Genomic DNA, 21,839 nt, shown 5'->3' on the forward strand with positions numbered 1-21,839 from the left:
TCCTTTTGTTTCCTTTTGTGAGTTATACTCTTGAGTGAAATTAGCATGTGTCCACGTGGGTGTCAGTCCAGGCATCTGTGGTGGCAGCTTCATAAAAGGAAATGTGTCACTTTTCATGAAAGGAAATGATCAAAAAAGTTTATATTTGCTAAAAAATGTTGAATGTCAGGCCTTGGCTTTTTTTGAAAGCAGATTTTAAATTTGCTTAGTTTTACAAACAAGTCTTTAAATCCTGCATAATGGGTATAATTTTTTGTAGTTATACTTATCCCTCCTTGTTCTTGTGAGAACAAATAAAACTGAAAAGTAGCCATTAACAATCTCAGGTGTCACTTTGCTGTTAAAACTTTGCACATCTTTAAAATTAGTGGATGTTCTTGACATAGTAGTGAAAATCAACAGCAGGAAAAAAACATTTTGTTGGTTGTAAGTGAAAGATTATTTGTTTCCTGCTGACTTTTATTTTCTATGATGGCAAAAAAAAAATCCATCAATGGGACTCCATCAGTGATAGTGGTTGTATTGAGTAGAACTCTTGTATCAAACATAAAATGTACCTATAGCATTACCTAATGTTGATGTTTTGTTGTTTTTCATTGATCACAACTAAAAGAAAAAGAAAATATAAAAACTTATCAATTATTGTATTTTATAGCGATTCATATTCTTATTTTTCTATACATTTTTACTGTCATTGCACCATTAACCAAACACTAATGAACTTGAGACTATTATATTGAATAGCAGCAGTCTTTGAAATAATTTAAAATTCTTCTCAGTGTGTTGTAATCTTATGGAGAGAACATTAAACAACTTTTGAAAACATTTTAAATTTCAAGAAAATTAGAGAAATGCTCTTTTTCCCCTTACCTCAAGGCCCTCTTTCCTCCAAGAGTATGAAATTTAAATTTACGTGCTGTACCTAAGATCAGAGAAAAGAAATGGTTAAGATTGCTAAAATAGTCCTTGGAAGTTTTTCAATGGTAAAGGTATTTGTAAATTTTAAACTTTTTTTTTTAAAACAGATAAAATACTGACAAAACTATTAATGTACTCTTGCAATAGCTTTCTAATTTTTACCACAGTAAAAGTGGATTGAAGTCATTGTCAAAAATATTCTAGTGCTTTTCCTCCTTCCATTTTGTCTCATTTGCATATAAGCTTGAAAAGAGAATTTCTTTGGTAAGAAGAGTTTTAAAATAGATTTTATATCTTTTTGTTGAGTAGTAGTGAAGGACTTTCTCAAATCAGGTGTAAATGACTTATCTATTTACAGTAGCAAGTGAGAAAAAATCTGCAATTTTCTGTTAAGGAGTTTGGGTTATGCCTCTGAGAACAAAGAGGAAGCAGCCATGTTAGCATTACTGAAGGCAAAACCAGCCTTGCATTTACCTGCATGATGGTAGAGGGCATTCTGATTTTCTGGTTATTCTGTAGACTGTCTCAAATCTTTTTTGTCTGTTCTCATTTCACTAATGGAATTCAGAAGGATTTAGCTGAAGTAACCCTTAATCCTCTCCTAACTGCAGGTAAGAAACAAATTTTGTTGTTTTGATTTCTAAATTGTGGAACAATATCAGGAGATGAATGTATTATCCTTGTATGTATGTGCAGCAGAAGAGGCTAGCTAGCTATGTTTGCTTCCTTAAAGCTTTGCAAGTGCTTTAAACAAAGATTGCCTAGGTGAATTAAATTAGGAGAAAAATACTATTAGCATGTATCATATATTCTGTACTTATGAATATAGTGATCTTGTGCTTCTTGCTGAAATTTGTTTGAGTGGTGTTGATTTTTCTGTTGTTTTTCTGTGGAATATATTTATTCACAAGTATTTTGTAGAAACCTGTAAGGTTTTAAGTTTTAAAGTTAGTGCTTGTGTGCAATCTGAATTGATTTTCCAAATTTAGAAATTGTTAAATATGGTGTTACAAAATGTAAAATCATTAAACAGGAGTATAGTTGTATCTGTTTGATTTATTCAATAACTTGCCTAAAGGAAAAATTTTATGTGCTAAGCTATGGTTGTAGTTGTTATTTTCTAGAAAACACATTGTTGGAATTATTTACATTTTAAACAAATATCCTAATAACTTGGGAAAATTCTTAGCAGTAAATTAATTGGAATTGTGAGAAGAATCAAATTCAGTGGAACTCAGAATTTAAGATTGGTTGACAAATTGTATTAAAAGTAGCTGATTGATTTTTTTTATTTGTGTCTTATATAGTGTTTTGTTTATTTTTGAATGGTGACTGTGTGGTTGACAAAATTTATCAAATTTAGAGAGCAATATTATAAATAAATTGCATAGAAGTATGTGCTCAAGAATGAGAGGGGAAGGGATGCTATAATTAAGGAAGTGTTATGATTTGATATAAAAATATTTTGGTGTTTAACCTGTGTTTTTGCTATAAATTGTGTTTGCTCATGTTGATCAGCACCATCTCTGAAGTCTACTTGAGACATAATAAGGAATAATCCATTTGCTATTTATTGTGTTAACCAGATCCCCAGATAAAGGGGATCTGATCCTGATTTATCCAGTGAATTAACAGTTTTGCTTATATTTGTAGTCGCAGCCATTTCAGTTTAAAAAGGAGACATGAATGTGAACTAATTATAAACAGAGTGGTATTTCAGATCTCAAAATATTACTTAAAAAGTATACTGCTCAATAGTATAGCCACTAGCCACATTCTGACTATGGACCAGGATGTTGTGGTTAGTTGAAAATGTGATATGCTGTAAGTGTGAAATGCATACTGGATTTTGAAAACTTAGTACAATTTGTAAAAGAATAAATATTTTAAAGATATTTATTACATGTTGAAATAATATTTGGCATGTTTAGTAAGTGTTTTAAAAATTGTATTTTTATCATTTTAGCATAGTTATTAGAAAATTCAAAATTACGTGTGTAACTTGCATTATAAATTTGTTGAACAGTATTGCTTTAGAGAAGAAGTAAATCAGTATTTCTTTTAGCCTTCTAAATGGTGTGTCAAATCTGTACCATTTAGGAGGTCAAGTTAAATTTGCTCTGTGGAAGAATCACTTAACTTTCAGAGTATATTCTGATAATTTCCATTATGAAAGATGTAAAGATCTGTCAATTTAAAACTCACATGTCTTAAAGTTGCATGTCAGGTCAAACTTCTTTAAGGGTTTCTGTTGATTTTCTGCAAATGGCTTAAACCAGTGTATGAATATACATCTAGAGAACATAGTAGACATATTGAATGCTTTCAGAGCAGTAATGTACTGGTACATTTGGTAAAGGAATGTACTTTAAGTGTTTAACCCAGGACTGTTTCCACAAGGTCACAGGATTATTTTAGATGGAGTAAAATCTTTCTGAGAAATAGAAAATTTCACTTATCGAATATTTTTTCTCTTTATATACCAGATTTCATTTAAGTTCATGAAATAATGCTTAACATTTACTGATTTAACTAATGAAGCAGTAAAACTTTGAGCTTGCTTGTGCACAGTATCATGGAATACTTATATCTATTTTCTTTTGTCACAGTCTTTGGAGACTGTTGACTATTGAAAAGGACATCTTTTAACTTCTCTTGTTCTTTAATATCTAAGTTTCTTTGTGGCTGTGTAAGTGATTTAGGAAAAAAAAACAAATGTAAAATACAAGTTTCTTAGGAAATTAGAAGTTGTTTCTTACTACTTTGGGGAGAGACTTTTTTCCATATACCTCATATGTAAAATAATGCAGATGCTTTTGTGTGTCTTTGGATTCTTCTGGGTAGAAGGTTAGTTCTTGTAATTTTGATAGAAAAGCCTAAATTTGTATTGTGTTTTTGCTTTCATGCCAGAAAATGCAATAGATTTTGGTATTATATTTCTTTTAACTCATAGCTGCATAAATGAGAATTTTAGTTTTATGGTAGTTGTATTATTTAGATTTGTTAATTTATGTTGTAATTAAAAATAGGATTCCACAGTCATAAGTACATCTATAATTTGTGGGTTAATATTGCATGAGACCTTTGAAACCTTATGCTTGCTACTTCCAGGTGCAATTTTTTAATTATGGCTTTTGGTAAGGTGTGTGTGTGTGTGTGTGTGTGTGTGTGTGTGTATGTGTGTAAACTTGTCAAAGTATGTGACAGTGTTAATTATCCCTCAGGGAAGAAATGTTAATTGTATCTGTGTACATTCAGGAAAATGTTGAATGAGATATAGGAAAACTAGAATTACTTGTACTAGGGAGATTTGTCTTAAACCCCATCTTTTGTTTTAATTAATAAGTTATTCTTTAGTTACATAATTAGGTCTAATATACACATCCAGGATGGCCTTTGGGTAGATATCATTGTCAAATTAAATGCAGGACTTTAAAAGTGTTTGATTATATGTCAATAGGAACACTTCTTTTTCTTTTAGTAAAAAAAAGGTTGATAAAGATTTAATTTCTAATGATTTGATGGTATTTTAGGTTTAAAGTATTGAAGGTGTGTGGGCCAATGCATTTTAAACACAGGGAAATAATATATGTTTTTTTGGTTTACATTTATACTTTTTACATTCTATATTTTAGATTAGGGTATAAAAAATCAATTCACCAGTAAGCGTGAAGGGAAATTATTATGAACATCCCTTTGTATTACAGAAAGTTATGGACGATAGTTGTTTAGTAATGTGTTGACATTTCTGTTCTATTTTTCAAAGGATGTGCTTCCTTTTCCACTTACAGTCAGCACTTGTGTAAACAGCAAAAGTTTAGAAAGGTGCTGGATTTCTAAGTTAATCTTGAATTTCTTTTCCTGTATAGAGGGTACAAACATGTACTCCTAAATATTAATGGGTTTGGACTGAATCTATGTTAAAGAAGATATTCAAGAGTAATTGTAAATCGTGTTTGGTTGAGGAGAAGGCCTTATGGGGGGTAGATATTACAGTTTCAAGTTTATATTAATCATATGTTGACTATCAAAACCTGAAATCAGCTATAATGATACTTGTAAATATTATAATACTTGCAAATTTTGTTAACTTCCCTTTTTAAAGGAAAGAAAAAGAAGTAGCATAAGTTCTAAGTCAGAAGTTGGCAATTTGCACATAAGAGTAGTTTTCTGAGGATAAACTGTGTTTCTGATGGTTGCCATATCTCTCACTACTGTCCAGTGTAGATTAGAACTTTGCTAATTAAAGGGTGATCTTCAGACTAGCAACATCTGTATCACAGGTGTGATTGTTAAAAATCAGAATGTTGTTTTCCCCTAACCAGAAGTACTGAGTCCGAATCTGAATTGAGTAAGATTGCTAACTGAATTGTATGTCTATTGAGGTTGGAAAAATCCTGCTACTGAAGCAAGACTGTTCAGATCCATGCTGTGCCACTATTGGCATGCCACTTTATAATCCTGCTACTGAAGCAAGACTGTTCAGATCCATGCTGTGCCACTATTGGCATGCCACTTTATATAAGTTATGGGATATTTTTGTTCTTCAGTTTCCCAAGTTGTAAAATGAAGATTAAGTTGATCTCTCCATTGTATAATTTTTGTGAGGATGAAATGAATTTGTTGAAAGTTTTGTTAACCACATAAATTGGATCCCTAAAGTGGATACAGCATGATAAAAGTAGGTGAGACAGTTTAGCAGCATGCCCTCACTCTTGCTGGTGTTTGCTCCAGTGCATCCACATCCTACTTATAGGAATAATTGCATCTTAATTCATCATCTAATTATTGAGTACATATCAAGCAGTTTGTTTTTAATGTGAATAAAAGCAGGATTTTAAAAACTTGAGTTAAAACAGAAAATTAGCCTAAAAGTGTTGATCATAGATAAACAAATACTCAATCCCTTCCAAAAAAATACCTATAAACTTAATGATACTTAAAAAGAATGCCTTGGGGCTGGGGCTGTAGCTTAGTGGCAGAATGCTTGCCTAGCATGTGTGAGGCACTGGGTTTGATCCTGAGCATCACATAAAAAAACATAAAATATATGCATTCTGTCCATCTACAACTACAAAAAAATGTTTTAAAAAGTATTTATAAGAATACTATGACTATGACTGCCCAGTAAAGTATTTTTTAGATAGTTGTATTAGTTAATGTTTTCCCCTCTTTAAATATCCCATTTTAAGAGTTTGTGATTTTATTCAGAACACAGTAATTTCAATATTTGTAAAATTTACACTCATAATAGTATAGTTTACCAATTACTTCAACATAATGTAGTGTAATTCCAGGCAAAACAGTGAGTTGGAATTCGAAAAAAATGTTAAGTAACTCATTCGTTACTTTTTTCATAATTGTGATATTTAGTATTAATCACTTAAAGATTATTTAGCTATCATCTCTATTTGCTTATAGAAAGTAGTTGATAATTACAGTAATCCTAATTGTGTCTCCCATATATGCCAGTGGAGCAGAAGGACTCAGTTACCATTGAATAACTCAAAACATTTATCCAAAGGAGTGATTGATTGAAAATAATATCTCCCCCACATAAGGTCACATTTTTATTAGCTGTCTATTATGTTCAATGATGATAATGTAAGGAGAAAGTGGGTGAAAACCTTGGGTACTTTTTAAAAACCTAAATGGTTATTTCAAAGCAACATGAAGCAAATTGTTAATTTTCTTTCTGCAAGTAAATGATTGGTACCTTATTCTCTCCTTGAATGTGTTGCTGTAACAAAATGTAGAATATGTTTAATTATGAGGAAAATCAACAAGTCTTGCTTAGAGTACAAGAGCATTCAGATTGAGAAAACTGAATGGGAAAACTTTATCTTTCATTCTTCTCTTTTCTATAAATATGATATAACAAAACCACTTGTACATCTGTTAGATCTACAGGCATATAAAGTGATGATTTTTTCTTTCTGTATTTCTTTAGACAATAATTGTAATTGGGGGGGGGGCTGCACTTGTGGTTCAGTGATACAGTGTTTGCCTAGCATGTGCGATGCCCTGCGTTCAATCCTAAACACCACATACAAATAAATAAATAAAATTAAGCTATGTGTCCAACTACAACTAAACATTAAATTAAAAAAAGAATTGTGTTTGGGCATTTTATTAGAATTTAAAAGATGAAATATCTTTAAACATTTAATGTTTTTTTGCATCTGGATCACAGAAGTTTTTGCCTCTCCCCCCATATTCATAGTCTAGGAGATAGTTGACAAAACCTGGAGACATTTTGCTTTTCAAAACTTGGGGGAAAAGCCTCTGGTATGCAACAAAGAATTGTCTCCCTTCAGGAGATCTTACTGAAATAAAACATATATATGTTTCTGTTATGTTTTACTAGGAATATTGAAGTAACTTGTGACTACAGAATGCAAGTCACCTTTGTATTGTCTTAGTGATGAAAATAAAAACCAAATGAAGAACATGGCTTTCTCTCCAGTGTGTAATTTAATGTCAAAATCTAATATAATGTAATCATCACTTTCTGCAATCATAGAAAGTAATGTAATTGCCTCTTCGGAAAAAGATGGGAAGAGAGTATCAATATCAAATTTGGAGAAATGGTAAGAGTAAGGGAAGCCATCTAGAAGAGATGGGAAGGCTCACTCTCTAACCACAAATTCTGCACACCTCTAGTTTTCCACCTCCTACCACATATCAGGCTTTCTAAAACTTTACTTTTTATTTTTTGCCTTAGATAACTAAAAATTATTCCAAAATTATGTAAAATAAATGTAATTTTCCATTACTAAACTTTTATTTTCCATAACACATTAAAGGGAAAATTAAATAATAAAAACAGACATAATAAATTCTTGTTTGATATAATCATTTAAATATCTTTTTTAGACAGCAGTAATTCAAACAAAATACTTTCCTTACTTAAAATGTAATATTTTATATTAATGAATCAGGAGGCTAAAACACTAAAATTGTCAGACTTAGTAAATCCTTCAAATATTTCATCTATAGAGGCACAGTACACACTTAGTGTAAATTATAAAAGGTTTTTTTTAAAATATATAAATTCCAGGCCAAAATATATCAAATCAAACATATCAACTTTGCTTCTCAATTTACTTCTCAATTTACCTCTCAATGTAATCATATTTTGTTGACTCTAAATAACATTGTCTGGTAACTGATAGTGACATTAAAATTTGTATCATCTTTCTGCTAAAATATAGTAAGCTCTACTCTGAACCCCTCATTCATAGGTCTTACATCTGTTATCCCATAGTCAGCAATAAAGCCAATGAGATTATTCTAAAATGTAAATGTCCCCATGTTATTCCTGTCTTTGCTTATTAAAGGAGCAAGCAATGTACTCTCTAATTTCTCTTTTGCCTATTTTCTTTTTGATATAGAAATATATTGTGCATTTCAATCAAATTAAAATCTTTCAGTTCCCTTAACTGTCTAATATATTTCTAGTTAGGCAAATGATGATGCACCTCCTGAAATCCTATTTTCTTTTCACAGACCTCTCAGTCTCAATCTGCTCCATCTGTAAATATCCAACTCCTCTTTGGGATCCTTATAAAATCTCCCTTTTGTGGACATACACTTTATACAGTCAACTTGATGACTTGCTGCTTACTGTCAGTTCTATTTTGGAAATATTTGCAAAACTGCATTTATTACCTCATATCACAGTTATTCATTCACATCACTATTTCCATTTGCTGACTATGAAAGAAAACCTTTCTGGTTTTGGCATCTGCCTTGGCAGCAGCAGTCGGAGAAGACAGCCTGGAAGACCTCCTCTTGGGCTTTTACTTAGCCTCACATTCTTCAGAGCTGACCTTCCTCTGGAGCTTCCTGGTTGAGAGCACAAGGCTCACACAGGTGCTGCAGGCAGTGGCTCTCGGGAACCTTCTGAAACTGTGCTGTCTGGCCACTGCTGCTGTTCCCACCATATGAGTTGCTGCGACACACCAAGTATTCAATTATTTTAATGCAGTTTTTACCATAATTGAGACATAACTATAGGCAATTTTAAATCTCTAAATTTTGTGATTTTAGCTACAATGAACCTTATAAAAATCAAATCCTTACTCTTATGTTTTGTTTATTCTGCTTTCTAAATAAGCTCTCAATTTGTCATTATTGCCAGTGCTTACAACCCTCCTTTCTCTTATCTCTAGCCTAGAGAACAGTGACATGCCCCTAGTTGCTCTTCCTGTCATGAGCCTCTCTCAAGTGTGCCATTCTCCCCTCTCACAAACATTAGTTTGTAAAATAAACATTTAACCATGTCATACCCACAAAAGTTAGAAAGTATTCTATTATTTATACAATAAACTCAATATTTATTCATATGTCCCCCAGCTCTTCCAAGCATGATCACAAATAGTCTTCCAAATTCCCCGTAGGAACAAACTCAGCCCCACTAATACTTGTTCACATAATTCCTTTGCTTCATACAATTCCTACCTCTTCTGATTTTTATTGCTTCTCTGTCTCTATTTATGGTTAACATTTGCCAACATAGCCTCCATTGCCTCTAGCTCTTTAAGCTTCACCTTGAATTCTCTTTTTTTCATGCCCCCCAAAATTTCTGCTGCACCATCATTGCTTTCCCATCCTAATAAAAGTGAGAGCTTATTAATCTAATATCCATATACTTTTTCAAAAGCTTTAATCATAACATTAAGTGTGCTTTGTCTCAGTTTTTACAAATAGATATCTTCTTCATTATGATGCAAATTCTTTTAAGATTGGTATCATATTGTATCATTTTTTTATATCATCAACATCTAGTATATAAAAGGAAAAGTGAAAGAATAATCTAAATATAAAATATATCTAAAGTTTCTAGTTACTGTGTATTATATCCAATATTCAGAGCTATAATATTAGTTCTATATTTTGTGACAAGGAACTTCTTACAATAATTCTACAGTGCAAGTGGACACAAACTTTAAAGCCCAAATGAAAGCCCCACACCACTTACTTTCCCCAGTAATAAATGCTACTTTTGGATTATGCTCATAAAATCTAACCTTCCATTAGATAACATGATTTCTGACTATTCTTTAATAAATTACCTCTTAAACAGAATAAAATTAGAATAAAATAGACAACAGTGTTCTATTACAAAAATGTGTTTCATATTTGATGTTAGAATACAACACATTTGTTTTCTAAGTTAGATTCAATAAAGATAAGGAGCTTAAAGTTATCTGGACAGAAGAAGAGAAAGGAATCAGTCATCAGTTAGAGTGAAAGAAAGCCCATGATTGCACTTGAAAGGGTGTTAGCAGCAGCTGTCCAATAAATTCACAGAAGATGCTTCTGCTTTAATAAATTGTTGTGCTATCAGCCAGGCACAACTGTGGTGCACAACTGTAATCCCAGTGGCTTAGAGGCTCATGAGTTCAAATCCAGCCTCAGCAACAGCAGGGTGCTAAGCAACTCAGTGAGACCATCTCTAAATAAGAATACAAAGTATGAGGGCTGGGGTTGTGGCTTATAATATAGTGTTTGCCTAGCATGTGTGAGGCACTGTGTTTTATTCTCAGCACCACATATAAATAAATAATAAATAAAGGTCCATCAACAACTAAAAAATATCTAAAAAAATGCAAAATAGAGTTGGGATGCGGTTCAGTAGTCCAGGGCCTCTGAGTTCAATCACTGGTACCAAAACAAGCAAACAAACAAACAAACTGTTGTACTATCAAATCCTTTTGTAGCACTTGAGCTTCACTTTCTCTACTTGTGCTGACAGATCAAGGTTTTGTTTGTCCCAAATGTATAATTTGGTGCCAATTGTCTGTTTAGCTTCTGAGCATGAAAGGGAAATCTCAGCCTTGAAAAAATTTTTATTATTAGTGTTATTATTATTGGCCTGGTAAGAACAACAATAGTGCTTTTATGAAGCATAAGAAAATTTAGGGTTCTAAGACTTTATTCTGAAAAAAAAGTAATTTTATAAATATTATTTCATGTTCAAAGTATATTCATATACAGCCTTACATTTTCAAATGACCAAAGAATGAGGAACACTTAAAAATAATGTGTTTCATTATTCACATAGGTGGTAATAAAGTTGTAGCTTAAATTTTAGCATTAGTACTCATTCTCTAATTTTGTGTTATTTCTATTTATTGTCAAATATCTAACAATATTTTAGGAATAGGATGTCAATTATTTATGTCCATAAAGTTCAGTGTAAAATAAAAAAGAATTATCCTCTTGATTATGGCTAATATTTTCTGTATAATCTTATGAATCATTACTACTGGATTAGCATTTTTCAAAACCAGGATCAAACATGTTTTTTTTTCAACTTTATTACCTTTTTATACCTATTATTAGAGTAAATAAATTGGCATCATAATTTTAAGTTAATAATTGTTTTTCACAATTTTCAGATGCTATAAACAATGTCACAGTAATCTTCATATATAAATACTGTATATATATATATATATAAAACTTGTTATATTTTGGATGAATATTAATGAGCTAAAAGTTGTTCATATTTTTTAATATTTTTTAAAGTCAGAAAATACATTAATTTGCTCTTTGATTAGTCCAAATGCAGCTTAAACTTTTCCCATTGTCCTCCATCTTTTACAACACAGTTGTTTTCAGCTATTTAATTGTGGAAACAGTAAAGACATTACTCTGAAACAACTCTTAGTAGGCAAAAAATTTTAAAAAAATGTTATCACTAAGAGATAATCTATAAATCTTTGTGATACTTGGTTTAATTCTCAGATCCAAACTCAATAAAATTTCAGGCATTTGCATAAGTTGTTAACTATCTAATAAAGTAACACTATTCTTCATTTTTCTAGTCTAAGGTAATATTATATTACGTTTGTAATATATGGTGGTAATAAATTTATCTTTTTTCACCATAAGTAGTGGACTTTAAATCCAGTAAGTTTGATCATTCTGTTGCGCATTGGTGTTTTTTATTTATTTATTTATTTATTTATTTATTTATTTATTTATTTTGGTTTTTCATTACATTGACTGATTTGAGTGATTTTCATATTGGTTACTCTTCCTTTTTCTTTTTTTTCCTCTCTCCCTTCCAACATATTTAAAACCTGGAATTCTCTTTTCTTTCCTTCAAAGCAATTTTTTCTTTTACAAATATTTTTAGATTTTTTTAAAAAAAATATTGCCCATCTCCAAATTCTAAAATGATTTTTCACCTTAAAAATTTTTACATATTAGTTATTATGTATTTCAGCATTTCTTATAAGTTAATGCTGCTTCTGTATTTCTTATTTAGTAAGGTATGTGCCCTGTCTCTTCCTAATTGTACAAGCATTATTTTTTTTTCAATTGATAATATCACTTTATGATGTAAATTTTTACTATTTGATAGATATAATACTAATTTTATCTGCAATTTATGGATTCTTTTGTTGTGAAATCATTTAAAATAATTTTGCAGTCAAATCTCTCATTACCTTTTCTTACATTAGCCTTTTCTACATAAATCCAGTTCAATGTAAAATTAAAAATTGGCCATTAAATTTTTCACACAGTTATGATTTTGTATTTAATATTTTAAACAATAATATACTTGATTTTCAGCCTGAGAAGAACTGGGTTAAAATGCCCATTTTCTCCATTAATATTTCAAAACTTGGAAACGTCAGTGATCTTTGAGCATCTTTAAATGGAGCCTATTAGGAACCATAGGGGTTAAATTAGATAATGTGTGTAAACTCTTAACAGATGTCTTGCTGGTAGTAAATAATAAATGATGCGGAAAGTTATTTATGGCTTTATACATCATGAGGTGTTTTAATTCATTATTTACCAAAGACATATTTATCATAGAAGTTTAGGCTAAATATGTCTTTGGTAAATAATAAATTATTTTTATTAGTTTTGACTTATCTCTTGAAGTTGGGACATTAAAGAGATAAGTCAAAACTTACATGAATATAGACCTGAAAGTAATATGAGAGTTTATTTCCAATTATAGTTGAAATATAATGAAAAATTAAAAAGTAGTCATGGATACAGGACACATAGAGAAACTTCCTGTTCAGGAACATCACTTTGGTCTTTGGAGATTTATGTCTTCATTCTCTGACTCTTTAAATGGAACAGTACAATAAATAATTAATGTTTTAAGAGTGATTTCAGATCAACAAGCAAAGATAAATACAAAAAGGTAGGGGACACAGTGTTCCTATCAAATATCCTTGAATTGGTTTTATATTTAGATTGATTCTAGGCACCCAGGCCTCTTAGACATCATCAGGAACATCTAAATTGCTTTCTCACAACTTCTAAAATGTTGGGGACCACAAATCAAGTAAAGATGGCATATGGCAGTTTGCCAGGAGGAGTGGTTTGTGAGTCAATGCCACGGAGCCATTAAGATGATAAGGATTCCTTATTGGCTGACTGCTGTATCTAGATAATGCTAATTGAGTCAAGCTGTGTGTAATCAGTTAGGTATATATACCTCTGCTATTCCGCAATAAAGTGGTGCCTGCTACCTTGAGTACCCGATACCTTGAGTTCCTGCTCAGTTCCCTCTGAGTTTCTCCTCAATAAAGCAGTTCCCGCTTCAACCTTCAAGTTGCTTATCACCTCCTGGTTATTTTACCCAGCCAGACTGCGGCACTACAAAGCCTTCTTATCACCTCAATTTAGAAGGTACCTCATTAAATTGCTTTTAGCCAATTCGCTTTCTAAAATACTCACATTTCACATACAATAAAAAAAAATTTCTTTAGCTCTACTCTTTTAACTTGCACTTGATAGCATACGGGCATTCATTAAGTTTTACTGTCAGCAGAACAGCACAAATTTAACAGTTTTGTGATCCATTTTTACTAAATACCAGAAGAGAAAATGTTTTGTTAAGGGCAGTGTGAGTTTAATTTTCTGTATCATTTAAAATTACTTGAGTGCATCCCCAAAGAAAACCCATCAGATATAATTAGCTTCAATGTAAATAAAACCTTACCATGGATTGTTTGTGTATACTAGCAAAAGATATATAAGTGAAAATAATCTACGAAAGTTCATAATGCTTATCTAGCACACAAGAAATCTATGGGATAATAACAAGAGACAAAATTTGATGTGTATATGAAGAAATATATTTTAGTGAAAAAAGTTTGATATTTAATTGTGGCTTTAAAATACTCTTCTATATTAGATTATATAAATACACAAATAGAAATATTGCATCCTGGTCACTCTCCAGAAATCTGCCCATGTCACAGACGGGTAGACGGACAGCACTCTGACTCACCCTGTGCAGGCAAGCAAGGAGCTTCCTGTCCCAGCCACATCAGAGGAAGATACAAGACAAGCACCAGTTCACCTGCCATGGTATGAGGGAGGATCTAGGGACCAATGCCCAGAGACACATTATTTTTAACAAATGCAACACTCCCTTTCTCAGCCACTGGAAGTGGAGCATGGGTCTACAGGGGGGAGTGGCCAATCTGACCTATGGCCTCTCACCCACCTACCAGCACCACTCACCAGGGTTGCTAGGAGGTGCAGTCATTGGCTGACTGCACCAGGCATGCTGGCTCACAGTGACTATTGCATCCTTCTGTCAGCACTCAGGGACCCCTCAGTTCCACTGGACCTGGGAGAGACTGGAGGGGGATGGGAGGATTTGAGGATATACTTTAATATGTGTATATGTAAGTATTTACTTATTATATCTTTATATGTGTGTATATATGTATATATTTTACATGTTTATCGTGTCTTTATATGTGTGTATATATTTTATGTGTGTATATACAAACATGCTTATGAACTTTATACTTCCATGTGTATATTGGTACTTAATTGAGAGTAGAGCTTCTATTTATCATCTTTATTTTTTTGAATACTGTTTCTTCCATATTGATAACTCTGGTTTGGAAGCATAGAGGGAATAATTTAATTTTCATGTCTCATAAATGCTCATTTCTTTTGTCCCATAATACATATCAGTCAAAATTTCAATACTTCCACAGTATGATTACTGGAAGCATTCTGGGGTTTTATTGTTAGTTTTGGTTTTGGTTTTTAGCATATACTCTCTCATTTCTTTTTTCTTTCTTTTTTATTTTTTGCATTTTCTTTTTCTTTTTTGCCAGTGTTTTTTAAATTGATTTAAAAAAATAAATGACAGCAGAATGTATTACAATTCTTATGACACATATACAGCACATATTTTCATATCTCTGGTTGTATATAAAGTAGGTTGACACCAATTCGTGTCTTCATATATTTACTTTGGATAATGATGTCTATCACATTCCAACATCCTTGCTAGTCCCCTGACCCTTCTTTTCCCTTCCACCCCTCTGCCCTATCTAGATTTCATCTATTCCTCTCATGTTTCCCATCCCTACCCCTCTATCAGTTAGCCTTCTTATATCAGAGAGAACATTCAGCATTTGTTGTTTTGGGATTATTATACTTAGCATTATGTTCTCCAACACCATCCATTTACCTGAAAATGCCATGATTTTATTCTCCTTTATTGAAGAGTAAAATTCCATTGTGTATACATGACACATTTCTTTTACCCATTTATCCACTGAAGAGCATCTAGATTGGCTCCATAGTTCAGCTATTGTGAATTGTGCTGCTATAAACATTGTTGTGGCTGTGTCATTGTAGGATGCTGTTTTTAAGTCCTTTGAGTATACACCGAGAAGAGGGATAGCTGGGTCAAATGCTGGCTCCATTCCCAGATTTCCAAGGAATCTCCATACTGCTTTCCATATTGGCTGCACCAATTTTTAGTCCCACCAGTAATGTATGAGTGTGCCCTTTTACCCTACATCCTCACCAACACTGTTCTTGTTTGTCTTCATAATAGCTACCATTGGGACTGGAGTGAGATGATATCTAAGAGTAGTTTTGATTTGCATTTCTCTAATTGCTAGAGATGATGAGAATTTTTCAAATATTTGTTGATTGACTCTATATCCTCTTCTAGAAGTGTCTTTTCAGGTCCTTGGTCCATTTGTTGATTGGGTTTTTTTTTATGCTTTTTGAGTTCTTTATATACCCCAGAGATTAGTGCTCTATCTGATGTGTGAGGGGTTAAAAATTTGCTCTCAGTATGTAGGTTCTCTGTTCACCTCACAGATTGTTTCTTTTGCTGAGAAGAAACTTTTTAGTTTGATTCCATCCAATTTATTGATTCCTGATTTTAATTATTGCGCTATAGGAATCTTATTAAGTAAGTTGGGGCTTAATACCACATGATGAAGATTAGGCCTTCTTTTTCTTCTATTAGACACAGAGTCTCTGTTTTAATTTCTAGGTCCTTCATTCATTTTGAGTTGACTTTTATGCAAGGCGAGAGGGATTTAATTTCATTTTGTTGCATATGGATTTCCAGTTTTCCTAACACCATTTGTTGCTGTCTATTCTCCAGTGCATGTTTTTGGCACCTTTGTCTAATATAAGATAATTGTAATTTGGGGGGTTAGTCTCTGTGTCCTCTATTCTGTATCATTGGTCTACCAGTCTGTTTTGGTGATGATACCATGCTTTTTTTTGTTACTATTGCTCTGTAGTATAGTTTAATATCTGGTATAGTGATGTTTCACTTTTCTTGCTAAGGATTGCTTTAGCTTTTTTGGGTTCCTTATTTTTCCAGATTAATTTCACGATTACTTTTTCTGTTTCTATGAGGAATACCATTGGGATTTTGATTGGAATTGCATTGAATCTGTATAGTGCTTTTGGTAGTATAGTCATTTGATAATATTAATTCTTCTTATCTAAGAGCAAGGTGGGTCTTTCCATCTTCTAAGGTCTTCTTTTATTTCTTTCTTTAGGGACCTATAGTTTGCATTGTATAGATCTTTCATCTCTTTTGTTGTTGATTCCCAAGTATCTTATTTTTTGAAGTTATTGTAAATGGGGTAGTTTCCTCATTTTTTTCTCAGAGGATTTTTTACTGTTATACAGAAATGCCTTTGATTTATGAGTGTTGATTTTGTATCCTGCTACTTAGCTGAATTTATTTAGTATTTCTAGAAGTTTTCTGGTGGAGCTTTTTGGGTCTTCTATGTATAGAATTATATCATGAATAAATAGTGACAGTTTGAGTTGTTCTTTTCCTGTGTGTATCATTTTAATTCTCTCATCTGTGTAATTGCTCTGGCCAGTGTTTCAAGAACTATGTTGAATAGAAGTAGTGAAAAAGGGCATCCATGTCTTATTCCAGTTTTTAGAGAAAATGCCTTGAATTTTTCTCTATTTAAAATAACGTTGACCTGAGGCTTACCATAGATAGATAGCTTTTACGATGTTGAGATATGTTCCTGTTATTCCTAGGTTTCCTAGTGTTTCGAACATGTAAAGTTGCTGTATTTTGTCAGGTGCTTTTTCTGCATCTATTGAGGTGATCATATGATTCTTTTCTTTGAGTCTATTGACGTGATGAATTACATTTATTGATTTTTGTATGTTGAATCAACCTTTCATCCATGGGCTGCATCCCATTTGATCATGGTGCACAATCTTTTCGATATGTTTTTGTATATGATTTGCTAAATTTTATTGAGAATTTTTGCATCTATGTTCATTAGAGATATTGGTCTGAAGTTTTCTTTCTTTAATGTGTCTTTTCCTGGTTTTGGTATCAGAGTCATATTGGCTTCATAGAATGAGTTTGGAAGTTGCTGCCTCTTTTTCTATTTCCTGAAATAGTATTTAGGAGTTCTTCTTTAAAGGTCTTGTAGAACTTGGCTGAGTATACATCCGATCCTAGGCTTTTCTTGATTGGTAAGCTTCTGATAGTTCTGTTTTATCACTTGATATTGGTCTGTTTAAGTTGTGTATGTCTTCCTGATTCAATCTGGGCAAATTGTATGACTAAAGAAATTTGTCTATACCTTCAGTGTCTTCTATTTTATTGGAGTATAAGTTTTCAAAATAATTTCTAATTATCCTCTGTATTTCTGTAGTGTCATTTGTGATATTAGCTTTTTCATCATGTGTGCTAGTAATTTGAGTTTTCTCTCTTCTTCTCTTTATTAGCATAGCTAAGGGACTTTCAATTTTATTTATTTAGTTTTTTAAAAACTAACTTTTTGTCAATTTTCCAATTTCTTCTTTTGTTTTGATTTCAGCTCTAATTTTAATTATTTCTTGCCTTATACTGCTTTTGCTGCTGATTTGTTCTTCTTTTCCTAGGGATTTAGATATAGTGTGAGGTCATTTATTTGTTGACTTTATTTTTAAGGAATTAACTTTATGCAATTAATTTTCCTCTTAGTATTGCTTTCATAGTGTCCAAGAGATTTCGATATGTTTTGTCTATGTTCTCATTTACCCCTAAGAATTTTTTAATCTCCTTTTTGATGTCTTCTGTAACCCATTGTTCTTTCAGTAGCATATTATTTAGTCTCCAAGGGATGGTGAAAATTTTATTTTTTATTTTGTAATTCATTTCCAATTTCCATTATGATCTGATAAAATGCATGGTAGTATCTCTACTTTTTTTGTATTTGCTAAGAGTTGCTTTGTGGGATATTATATGGTCTATTTTAGAGAAAGATCTATGTGCTGCTGAGAAAAAACAGTGTATCCACTTGATGCAGGTTGAAATATTCTGTATATGTCAGTTAAGTCTAAGTTATTGATTTTATTATTGGGTTCTATAGTTTTTTTATTCAACTTTTGTTTTGAAGATGTGTCCAGTGATGAGAGAGGTCTGTTAAAATCACCCAAGATTATTGTGCTCTGGTAAATTTGACTCTTGAACTTGAGAAGAATTTGTTTGATAAACATAGCTGCACCATTGTTTGGGGCATAATAATATACATTTATGATCGCTATGCCTTATTGGTATATGGTTCCCTTGAACAGTATGTAATGTCCATCTTTATTCCTTTTGATTAACTTTTGTTTGAAGTCTACTTTATTTGATACAAGGATGGAAACCCCTGCTTGCTTCCACAGTCAATGTGCATATTATTATTTTTTTCTATCCTTAACCTTCAGCCTGTGTATATCTTTTCTTATGAGATGAGTCTCCTGTAGAGAGAATATTGTTGGATCTTTGTTTTTTAATTCAATCTGCTAGCCTATGTCTTTTAATTGGTGAATTTAAGCCATTAACATTTAGGATCATTATTGAGACATGGTTTGTATTTCCAGCCATATTTATTTTTATTTAACATATTTGGAGTTTCAGGCAAACAGAAATTCAAACTTGATTTGCATTAATTTAATAGATAGTGTATTACCTTATAATTCACTACCAGGGATCTTAGGAAAGGCAATAAGCTGTGAAAGCACAATTTCCCAAATTTGCCTTCCTTGATTCCTTACTACCATACAGTAGGTATGGAGTGTGCTCCCAAGGTTGATATGTGGGTTTCTGTATGGAATCAGGCAGCGATTCGATAACATCTATGACTCAGATTTTTAAAATTTCTTCAATCCTGTAGTTGTTTTGTCCTCAATTTTATGTGTATAACAGATTGGCTTCTCTTAAAGAAAAAATTACATACATATTTAAGAGTATTTATTGGTTCAATAAAATAGAATAACCAATGATAGGCAAAGTCTATAAAAGTTTGGTAGGTTCAGTTGCTTAATAAGGTCACTAGTGACATAGTTTCTCTGTACACTGACATGAGGCGGGGGCAGCTTTACACTAAAATGAGCTTTCTGGATGGAATTGGATGGCTTCCAGCACAATGAGCACCAAGGGCTGCCTCATTTACAGTCAGCTCAAGAGTGCTGGAACCACATGGACAAGTTGTCATGAGCTTTATTCTTAGAGAACTAGCTGAACTAAATGTTTCACAAATGCACAGAAAAGTTCTATGAACTCTTTGCTGTCCTTCTTTTGCAACTGGGTTTCAATAGTCTATTTCTTTCCACACTTTACCTTAATTGCAAATTTCCAGTACAATGATTTCAGTTTTCGCTAGCAGTGAAAAAGCATTCCATTTCTCATTTGATAGATGGAATTTGCATTACATTTCCTTAAGTCATAAAGGAAAAGAGGTGAATGATAACTCTAACTCCTAACAATAAGTGCCCACCAATGCTGCATTAATTTAGTGTGCATGATATTTCCAGAGGTAATTCATTATATCTGAAAATTCATATTATTTATCATTACCAATCTACTAAAATTTGCTTAAAATTTGTCAAAGATGATTGATAAAGCTAACATTATTTTAATCACTTGTGGAGAAAATAGTTTTAAAGGAGAACATTATTGAGAACTGATAACCATATTTTATGACTGATAGTACTTGTTTGATCCCACTAGTTACAGCACAAATGCATGCTTTAAACTTATATTTTAATATTTTTAGTTATTTATACTGAGCATTATCATCTAAGGGCAAAGCTTTTTAATATGTGGAATTAAATTTGCTATGTTAATACAGCATCAGTTTATTTTCTAGAAGGTATTGAATTTCAAGAAAACCTGTGTCAATGTATTGAAAAGAAATAAGCTGAAGGAATTTTTCCTCAATCTTAAAATTCATATTTCTTTTGATAATTAGAAATCCACATATATTACCACAGCCTTCCCCAAAACTAATTCACTGCAAATATTTATGTAGTTAGTGGTTTTTTTTAAGCTAATGATGAACATTTTGAAATGCTACATTAAATAGTTTGTAGGGTTAAATGAAATAAAAAATTTCGTTCTTATTAGTGTAAATAAATAATTATGAATTAGATTTGAAACAATTGAAAATAATCACATATAAATTCTAAAAACAGAGGAAAGATTATTTTACAAATGATTTGACTCAGAAGAACTTTTTTTTGAATATTTTTTTATTTAATGCCACTGAGATGTATCTCCTCAAGTAAGTCACTAATCTTTCCTAAATTTAAAATAAACTCAATAAGATCATTTTGAAAGTTTAATTATGTGTTTGGAGACTTACATACAATTTATTGCAGAATAACTAAGTATTAGTTACTTATTCAAGCTAAAAATTTACTTTAACAATACTTACTTATCAGAACTATAAAATGTAGTGATTCATATATAACTACATTTAGTACTTGATGGGTAGCTATTACTTTTGTGAAGCTCTTTGATTAAATGAGATTAGAGCAATTGATTTTTTTTCCAACAAATTTATCTCTTGTTTTACAGTTTGACTAATACTTAGTATTATATTAAATCTAAAGCAAAACAAAACTAGTTATTATTGTTAAATAAATAACATCAAAGGTTTTAGAATCACACATAGTGGTCCAGATACCAGGAAAAATTAGTCATGGTAGGTTCATAATTACAGGAAGAAACTCAAACCAGACCTTGGAAAGGAAAAAAAAAACTGTTTTGATACCTTTTAAGGGAAAATAACTTTTCTAATGTATGGCAAAATAGGACTGATGGAGAGAGATCATATTTAAGGATGAAGTGTTTTGGGTAAAATTAAGTTTCGTTTACTTCAGTGTATTGGAAGAAGAGAAAGGAGATCTAAAACCTCCAAGTCCCAAGTGTTCAGTTTGCCTTGTATCATGTATGAGACAAGAAATGAACAAGTCTTATAAAAGGCTAGGTAAATCATTTACCTTGGATAGTAAAAGAAATTTTACTAAAATTAATATTAGCAGGTCTGTTATTGAAGTCTTGAATCTTCTGCTGTGTCCTCTTAAGTCTTCTATTGTGATTTATTTTCTTAGCAATGAATGAGGAATAATATACTTTTCTGAGGATTCATGGAATGATCCTTTTAAACATTTGATATGTTTGGTAAACTATGAAGCCCCACTCAAATTTCAGATATGACAATTTTAATTGATAGTAATGCAATATTGAAATGTGGTAGAGACATAAAAAAGATCCCCTAAAGAGTACGGAAAAATTTAGAGAGGTGCTGAGGCATACAGACAATTTTGAGTTATTAGACTTAGAAAGTGTCAAAACTATTACTTTTGAA

At 31.8% G+C, this 21,839-nt stretch overlaps 1 long non-coding RNA gene across 1 annotated transcript; it reads right to left on the reverse strand.

Moving 5' to 3' along the window:
• Window positions 1-434: 434 nt before the first annotated feature.
• Window positions 435-8,764, reverse strand: LOC144375825 (uncharacterized). Its single transcript, XR_013435690.1, has 3 exons — window positions 8,590-8,764; window positions 871-922; window positions 435-606 (listed from the first exon to the last, which is right to left on the reverse strand). It is a non-coding gene; the product is annotated as an uncharacterized LOC144375825 (long non-coding RNA).
• Window positions 8,765-21,839: the final 13,075 nt, after the last annotated feature.

Source organism: Ictidomys tridecemlineatus, chromosome 3 (assembly GCF_052094955.1).
Source record: "Ictidomys tridecemlineatus isolate mIctTri1 chromosome 3, mIctTri1.hap1, whole genome shotgun sequence".
NCBI lineage: Eukaryota > Metazoa > Chordata > Mammalia > Rodentia > Sciuridae > Ictidomys > Ictidomys tridecemlineatus.